Genomic DNA, 9,685 nt, shown 5'->3' on the forward strand with positions numbered 1-9,685 from the left:
TATGTACTCTTAGAGGCTTGTAGACATATGTCGTGTACGTAAAAGATTGTACGGCCTAGGTTTTAAATTTATAAATGATCATGTTGGCCTATTAGGCCCGTATGTCACGTGTATATGATGATGTAATAAGAAAGATGCGTTACATTGGTACTCGGTTAAGTAAGGTACCGGGTGCATGTCGCGGCCCATCGGTTTGTGTCGTTAAAAAGTGGTATCAGAGTAGTTTTGTCCTAGGGAGTCTACAAGCCGTGTCTAGTATAGTCTTGTTTATGGGTGTGTCATGCACCACACTTATAAGCAAGAGGCTACATGGCATTTAAGACTGTCACTCTTTCTTCTTACTCTAGATCGTGTGGTAGAGCTCACTTATAAGAATTCAAGTCCCGAACTTCTATTTTTATTTGTAATAAGACGATGCCTACGTTCAGAAAAATGATCGATAAGAGATATACCTGTGGAAGTGTTGAATTAGAGGAACTCGACTTTGTATCATGCTTATGATAAGTAAATGTGAGGTCTTCAGCAGATCATGTGCATACTAAAAGGTGTAAGCCTTTTGATAAGAAGCCTTAAGGCAAGAATGCCTATCCACCTTTATGGTGAAATAAAATGAGAAATTAAGAAGATAAATATAAGTTTCAACAAGTAAAAGAAGCAAGATAAAGAAGGGTACGAAGCGCCCAGTTAACAAAGGTTAACAATGTTTATAATTCAGGCACATGAACATAAGCTTTTTGAGTTATATTCAATAGTAACAGAGGTATATACAATTGGTCGCACCCATTCCAGATATGCCCTGTGAGGGTTAATAGAAGTAGTATAAGAAGATGTGATGGATGAATTGTTTGTGTCAGTTGACATTTCCGAAGGATATTGTAAATATGCTAATAGATCTCCTTGTGAGACACCTAGATGGTACACTTTAAAATAGTGCAGCCAGATATGAGTACTACAAAGACATGTACTATAAGCCTTGAAGGGATACATATTACCTTAGTGTAGCTCGCGTCCCCAGTAAAGCGATAACGTTAAGCAACTTAAAGAGCCGCTGGATGGAGCAAAGGGAAGCAAAAAAGCAAAAAAATGCCTTGTTCGAGTTTTCAGAATAAAGTGATAGACATAAATGTTAGCGAGAAATAAGAAAAGAGTTAATGAAGCATTTTGAGTAAGATGTGGTACATGGATAACAACGGTAGATCAAAAGATGACAATATTACAAATCTATAGTGATAACTAGGGGGTTTTGATGCATTTTATACTCCTTCTTGCTTATGTTTTGATTAGGAATTTATACTAAATAGTCCCAAAAGGCTCACAAGTTGTGCTTGATTGCAGGTTTGATCAACAAAGTGACAAGATGTCAAAGATCAGCTCCAAAAGGAGTGAAACTTGCATAAGTACCAAGACAAGATAAAGCTCAGGCAAACAGGCTCAATGCGGCCGCACACCATTCTGTGCGGTCCGCATGAATGAGGTTCAGAGAGCATGACATTCAGGCAAACAGTCAATACGGTCGCACTAGGTTTTGTGCGGTCAACACTGGGATCAACACGGCTGCATTCGATTTAGTGCGGTACGCAGTGAGAAAGATTAGAGAGTTGTTAATTCCAAGTTTCAAGCCAATGCGGTCCGCGCTCCATTTCATGCGGACCGCACCAGAAACCTCTGCGAACGCACTCCATTATGTGCGGTTCGTATTGCCAGAGTTCAGAGACATAAATTTTCAAGTTCAGAGCCTTATTGCGGCCGCACACCATTTTGTGCGGTCCGCACTAGCCTCGCATGGGTATTTTTGTCCAAATTTTTCAGCTTAGTACAAATAGCTTCTTTTCCCATTTTTAGATCATCAGATAGTTTTAGTTGAGATCTGCGCTCGTGGGTTCGAATATTTTAGCTATTATGGCAATTTTATCTACATTTCAACATTGAATCTTCTTGTTTATCTTAGTAATTAATTAATATGAGTTTTTTGTCATCTATTTCTTGCTTTTCTTCTTTAATTATGAGTAGCTAAACCCATAAGCTAGGGTTATGGCTCAACCCTGGTGTGGGTAAGTGATGAGTCTTGTGTTTTAGGGCTAGATTGACTATGGGTGTTTGATATTTGAGCTAATTTCATGTTTAATTGTTGAATTAGTGGTTGCAAACACTAGTTTGTGTTTAGTTGACTTGAGCTCTTCTTGAGAAAGAGAGCTTGAGTCTCTGAAATTGGTCCAACAAGGAATTGGGGCGTACTCAAGAGATTGATAGCCCCAATTAAAGGGTTAAACCTCGAGAGAGTAATACCCGACTTGAGCTCAAGTCTTGATTGTTTGTGCAAATTTGCATACCCAATTGGTCTTGAGAAAGTTAATTCGGGAAAAATCACTTGAAAAACCGAGAGGTGTAGAGTGGGTAAAATCGTGCAATGGTTATATCATACTCCCCAAATATGTCAATCATGCCTTAGACTCAAGTATCCGTCAATTGACCACCTAGGCGAAAGTCACTACCCTAGTGCCTTTTAAACCATTTGAACAACCCACAACATTTTACTCCTAGCTTATTCTAGTTTAATTTACCATTGTAGTTTGATAAAAGTAGAAGTAAAACAAAAACCCAAAATGTTTAGAAGTGTAATTTGGAACACATACCCAACTCTAAACTAGATAGATACCCGACTTCAACATCTAGTTCTTTGTGGAAATCGATCCCGACCCTAAATTGCGTAATAGCTACTTCGACCCTCTCTCGCTACTCAACAGTAGTGCAGGGTAGGCCTTGATCATATAGTCAAGTGAAGGAAGAGACGAGGGGTGACAGGCCTTAGGATAACAAAAGAGTATAGGCCATACAGTCATGTCCTCATTTCGAGAAATAAGTTCGCAACTCTAGCGTGATTACCAAGAGGAAAAGTTAAACCCAAGAGTAATAGAAAGCAGTTTGAGCTGGTGAATAAGATAAACTAAAAATGAATTAGGGACTAAGTGATTTGGTAGTAGTCAGCATCATAAGAATTCCAGATTGCATTCCGACAATAATAGAACGGACAATAGAAGAAGGTTCATGAGAAATTCAGGGGATGGTCATTCAGGAAGACGCTTCCCTAAAGCAAGCAATGTTAGCAAAGTTAAGCTTAAGGGACTGTATGTACCAGTTACATTAAGTGTTACCCTCGCGAGTAAGGGTATTTGTCATCCTCGTTACAGAAGGATTGCCGTAAGGCGAGTAAGGGTCATTGATGATGTGAAAGGACGTCAAAGATGAAGAGGAAAAACATTTGTAGGCAGGTTGTCATAGCTCCAAGTCTTAGTACTCCCCTAAAGGAGAGGGGGGATATGGAGTAATAAATGAAGAATGCGGTAAACACAAAAAATGATGAGACTACACTTATTCAGCTCCTACGTATATGCTACAATTCTAAAATATTATGTAAACATGACGTCAATGAGAGGAAGTAAAGGTCCCTGCCCGAGATGTTATTGATATAAAAGGAGTTAGTGCGAGACATAAGATAAGACAAAGGAAATAACCCAAGAAAAATTTCGCAGAATATTGATATGAGAATGAGCCAACAAGTAGTTAGTAGTTGATCCAGGAAGAGCCTAGTCATGACTAGACAAGAAGTTACAGATAAATCAGCAGATCATGCAAGATAAATGTAGTAAACCCCAACATGGAGAATTCAGCCCCACAGTTATGACATTGTAATACTTGAGATATAGGAGTTGGAGAAGTTAAAAAGGTACTGTATGAGTGTTACGGAAATAAAAGAGAGTGCCACTAGGAAGACGATCAAAATATCAGTCCAGAAGCAACCCCACAAGCACAAGGGCGTGGAGATAAGTAACTACAGATAAGTATAGGCAATGAAGGACAGTAGAAGGTCTATCAAGTATACGATATAATAAGCTCGCATCTTTACAAGAGTCAGAGGATCCTCCCTAAGTACTACAGTGAAGGACTAGTTTAGGAAATGAGGAAGAAGGCTTCAACCTAAGCACAATAACCTAATGAAGAAAGGGTCCTGTAAAAGCAGTCTCACAACAAAATTGTATGCCCTCTAAAAGAAAGTGGTACCTACCGTGGCTAATGAACGGGGAGAAAGATCGAAGGTAATATTCGAGACTATATGAGTTGCACAAAAATCTAGCATGTGTGGGAACTAGGATGCGTTAAGTATGCACGCAACAAGGGGCAGAAAGACCAGGAAAAATAATTGCATATGTTTAAAGAAAGCCGAGATGGAACGAAAGGAATTATTCGATCAATGATCCATAGTTAGTACGTTATGGATACACTTAAGATTTTGGAGCATTATCCAGGCAGCATATTTGTTGATAATCATACAGCCATAAGAGACTCCGATATAAGTTAAAAGAAAAAATTGAGCCCAGGGCATAGACAAAGGATTGAATTGTTAGAAGATTGTATCATGGATATTCCATAACGCCCATGAAAGGCTAAGGCAATAACTGATACCATGAGCCACAGATCGGAAGATAACTTAAGCCTACGTAAAGGTTGATCAGAAGGAAGAGGAAACTAAAGAATTACATCACCTAAGTAAATCAGGAGTCTGACTATTGGACCTAGAAAAACTATAGAAGTTGTGCTTGAGAACATGACAGAATCACTCTTAATATCAGGTGTTCAAGAGAAATAACATAACAACCATAATCTATAATGGCTCTACAAGAAAGCAAGTTAGAAGAAGTACCAGCCTCATAGGAAGTCAGTACAAAGCTCCCATCAGATAGTGTATGTAGCAGATGTGCGAGTATTATAATAGAGCTTCAAGTTATGGACGTGAATTACACCTAGGTGGAAAGGAGGTCACGAAAGAGATAGAAGATACAATGCGAGATTTTTAAGGTAAGTAAGGTAAAGGTGGACAATGTACGAGATACTCAAAGGCAGAAGATCGTGAATAGTCCATACTTAGGATAGAAGGCTATAAGCACGGGGATACAATAACCGGGAATGATAGAGGCATCGTCGGCGGCATGTCTTCTATCCTATGGTTTCTAAATACTTTGGAGACGATGTGATGTCTCGTTTGACGTTCCAGAATAACATAAAGAAATCTATGGTACAAGCAAGTTGAAGGAAAGTTGCGAGTAATATAAATGGATATGTATAAATCATAAGCTAAAGTATGGTAGAGCGACAAACTTTTAAGGAAACATAAGCGAGGATGAGGAAAGGCAAGTGAAAAGGTGACGAGCATGGATAAGTCCTCGGGATTTAGTCCATGGAAACAAGAGAGGTAATGGTTTCTCTAAGTTACTTAAGGTTCAGTATAGCCTGAATGAACTCAAAATAAGTCTAAGATTAATAACATTTAGAAGGAGTGAAATGCTGACCTGGTAATAAAACGAGGGTATAATTATGACAGATAAAGGATGACGTTTGGGCTTCATTTGAATAATGATTTGAAAAAAAAGGAAGAAGAAAAGGAGAAAAGATTTCAATGGCGGCACAAAATTAGGATACCCCCATTTAGTGAATCACATTGAGACACTATGAAATACGATTATGGGAATCACTTTGAATATTCCTTGATGTAACGTAAGCCCTAGTGACAAAGTGCGCAAAGTATTGCGTGAGAAGTTTCAAGTTATCAGTGGTATATTATAGATCAATATTGAGGTGAATCAACAATGGATGAACAAAAGTCACAAAGTATGAGATGAGATTAGACCGTCATTCTAAAGATGAGCAGTAATGAAGAAGCATTAAAGGACTTAAATTAATACATATGGAATAAGCAACGAGAGTAAGTTGGGATTTGGTAGCAGACCTCAGCAACGATAAATTAAAGTAATAGTTATGGTAGTAAATTCATACAGATGGCTTAACAGATCTATGCGATGAGATATAACAATATTCGTGAATTCAACAAAGCACCGAGCAAAGAACTTCAGTATACTCATATATGCCCAAAGGGACATCTTATCAAGTTCTACATATGAATCCTAGAGATTGGGCACACTTACAAGGTCAAAATTGTATATGCTGCATGATGAAAGGTAGCAACAGTTACAAGATTGGAAGGATTCCGACTACAAGTTGTGGTGTGAGAAGGAGGCCTAAGGGGGGAATGCCCTGGACTTTGGATTTAATCATAGAACAATTGCTTAGATGGAAAGGAGAGTAATAAAGTATTCAGAAGACATAGGCTATGAAAATGATAAGAGCACCAGTTAACATTCGAGCACGAATGTTCCAAAGGGGGGAATGATGTTACATCTCGCATTTTTCCTACGTTAAAATTTCGTCTTCAATTAATTGACGTAGACTCTGGGATGAGATTATCTGAAGATTAGCACATTTATGCGATTTATAACAAGCAATAACTAAGTACCATGAAGGAAAGAGTACACGAATTAAAGAAAATGAGTTTCGTTAAAGGTTGTCGATTTGGGATAAAATACGGGTCGAGCGTTAATACCCGATAATTATAAACTAGTACCATGCAAGGTACCATATGACCACGGTAGTATAATATATAAAGTATATATGAAGTATTTTTAAAAATAAATAGAACTTTAAGTAATTTGTGTAATTTTTAAATTATACGGGTAATTGATTAATTAACGGGTAATATAACATTACCCGTTTAACTAATAAGTAGATAAAAAAATAATTAATAAACTAACCCCTACATGTGGCAAGAAGCCACAGAGCCTAGAAAGTGACTAAGTAGTCACATATCTAGGTGGCTACTTAATAATAACTTAAAGTCATAGAAAGACTTATACAAGCTCATCCAAAACTCTTATCTTTGGCCAAAATGTTCCATTCTATTTTTGGTCACCAAACGTGAGAATAGCAGAAACATTTTCCTCTTTAGACTTGAAACCAAAATAACGTTGGGGAGCTTTTGGTCTTAATTGGAAAGGTTAAAGAATTAAAAGTCTTGATTCCAAGGAAATTCTTTCAAAGAAGTGTAGAGCCAGAAACATTCCAATTCGAAGACAAAGGCTTCAACTGAAGCAAATTCGTCCAACTCCAACAAAATTCAAGCAAAGTTTCGTTCCAATTTCAGAAGTAGAAGCTTCGTTTTCTCGTTCCAACATATTTCACGGAAGCAAAAACTTCACTTCGATCAAATAATTTAAGGAACATGTATGTTAAGGCTAAACTCTTCCTTTATTTTGGCATGATCTCATCGTTACACAAGTTTGAAAACGAGTCACAAAGAAAAATTTATATCCCGGAATTTACGTATAGTTTGCTAGTCTCGCAAGTTACGTATATTTTTCTAGCCCTGTAAGTTACAATATTCTCATTATCAGGATTTCATATTCAATTGAGTATTTTTTTCTTCCAATAAAGAGAGCAGAGAGTCTATATATACAATATTACAGTATTTTCATTACCATCGAGCTATAATCGATGGTCAGGCCCCTATTGGGCAACCTCTGATCAGATGGTAAGTTATATACCGAGCCTACTGTGGCCGAGCGCTTATGAGCGAGCCCAGTTGGTCGATACATAGAGCCTAGTATGGTCGAGTGCATATGAGTGAGCCTACTATGCCAGATCAGTTATATATATACCGAGCCTACTGTGGCCGAGTGCTTATGAGCGAGCGCAGTTGGTCGAGATACGGAGCCTAGTACGGCTGAACGCTTATGAGCGAGCTTACTACAGCAGAGCATATATATATATATATATATATATATATATATATGTATACCGAGCCTTATAAGGTCGGATAGTTATTTTATTTACTATATTGAGGGAGCGATTCAGTATCAGCAAGTAAGCATATCTTCAGATTATCGTTGACTCTCAGTTACATTCAATTATTATATTATTAGTTCAGTTTTAGCTTTCAGTATATTACCTTACATACTCGGTACATTATTTCGTACTGACATCCCTTTTGCATGGGGATGCTGCATTTCATGTCGTAGGTCCTGATAGACAGGTCGAGAGCCCTCCAAGTAGGCTATCAGCTCAGCGGAAGATGTTGGTGCGCTCAATTTGCTTAGGAGTTGCGTGTTTGGTTAGTATGATTTAGACGTGTATTGTTTGGTATGGCGGGACTTTGTCCCGACCTTTATGACATTTATGTACTCTTAGAGGCTTGTAGACATATGTCGTGTACGTGAAAGATTGTACATCCTTGTCGGCCTATGTTTTGAATTTATAAATAATCATGTTGGCCTATTAGGCCCGTATATCACGTGTATATGATGATATAATAAGAAATATATGTTACGGTAATATTCGATTGAGTAGGTACCGAGTGCCCGTCGCGGCCCATCAGTTTGGGTCATGATAGGAGGAAATAGAGGAGTGGGAATAGAGATTCAACAATAAAAATAAGAGAAGAAAAAAATAAAATATGACTTAGTTTCAAAAAATGGGGAGGAAGAGAGTGACAATGTTTTGTTAAAATGAAGAAAGAGAAAAAGAAACGAAAAAGAAAAGAAAAATGAATAATAAAAGAGAAAAAAATAGCATTAAGTTTAATTAGTTAGAGTATCCAATAGGAAAGTGACACCTGGACAATTAAATTAATTTTAAGCTATTTTTTTTGTCTCATGCGCATCTACGAAATGAACTACACTTTTCATGCCAGGTCATCACTCAAAAGTGTATTAAATTTAGTTTAGATAAGAATAGTGGGGTGTTAGGACACCCGTAAAATTTAGGTGTGTAAATGATTTTTCCTGACAAGTTTAATGGGTACTTTATGCATTTTTTCTTTTCAATAGTCTATTTTGTTATGGCCTATTTGGATGGTCGTTACCCATGGTTTCACAATGTACCATATTATATTGTATTATATTGTATTAATGAATACATTGTTTGGATAAACAATATCGTTTGTTGTAGTTTAATAATATTTTATTATTTAGTTTGACTACATGATACTGTATAATGGGCAGAGGCGGATCCAGGATTTAAACCCTATGAGTTCAGTCTTTAAGATTTTTAGCATTGACTCGTTATATTTTTAAAGCTATGGGTTCAAATCTACTATTTGTTACAATTTTAGTAAATTTTACGCATAAATTTATGCTCCGCATCGAAAATTTTGGGTTTAGTTAAAACCGTCACCTATACGCTACATACACCCCTAATAAATGGGCAAATGAAATAAGCAACCATGCAAAAACCACCAAATCTGCGGTTACAAAAATCGAGCTTTTTTATGGTTATATAACAACAGAGTTACAATGGGTTTAAAACACCATACAATATAATTTTAAGAACAATAAAAAAAGTTACTTACATATAAATACTGGTCAGTGAACTATTTTTAAAAGTTAAAATGATAAGTGACCTAATAATTCCATGTTATAAATTAGACGAATTAGTAAGCAATAGCAAGAATCCGTTGTAGTCTAGGTGGTTAGGATACTCGGCTCTCACCCGAGAGACCCGGGTTCAAGTCCCGGCAACGGAATTTCTCCTTTTTATTTTCTTTTTTGAATCCACTTTTAAGTCCTCCGAGAAAAAAAGGTGTACTTTATAGATTTATCTTAAAATTGCAACCATGAATTGTTTTCACTTTTATTAGAACACCGAAACAATTTGTTTAAAGGATTCAGTCGACCATTCACTTGGCTATTATTTACTCCATCCGTTCACTTTTACTTGTCCACTATACTAAATAGGAGTATACATTTTTACTTTTACTTGTCCGCTATACTAAATCAAGAGAAAAACAATAGCTTTTTCCCTA

The 9,685-nt window shown here is 36.9% G+C and overlaps 1 non-coding gene across 1 annotated transcript; it reads left to right on the forward strand.

The window, feature by feature from the left end:
* Positions 1-9,333: 9,333 nt before the first annotated feature.
* TRNAE-CUC (transfer RNA glutamic acid (anticodon CUC)) lies at positions 9,334-9,406 on the forward strand. Its single transcript has one exon. It is a non-coding gene; the product is annotated as a tRNA-Glu (tRNA).
* The last annotated feature ends 279 nt before the right edge of the window (positions 9,407-9,685 follow it).

The sequence above is a fragment of the Nicotiana tabacum genome, chromosome 11 (assembly GCF_000715075.1).
Source record: "Nicotiana tabacum cultivar K326 chromosome 11, ASM71507v2, whole genome shotgun sequence".
NCBI lineage: Eukaryota > Viridiplantae > Streptophyta > Magnoliopsida > Solanales > Solanaceae > Nicotiana > Nicotiana tabacum.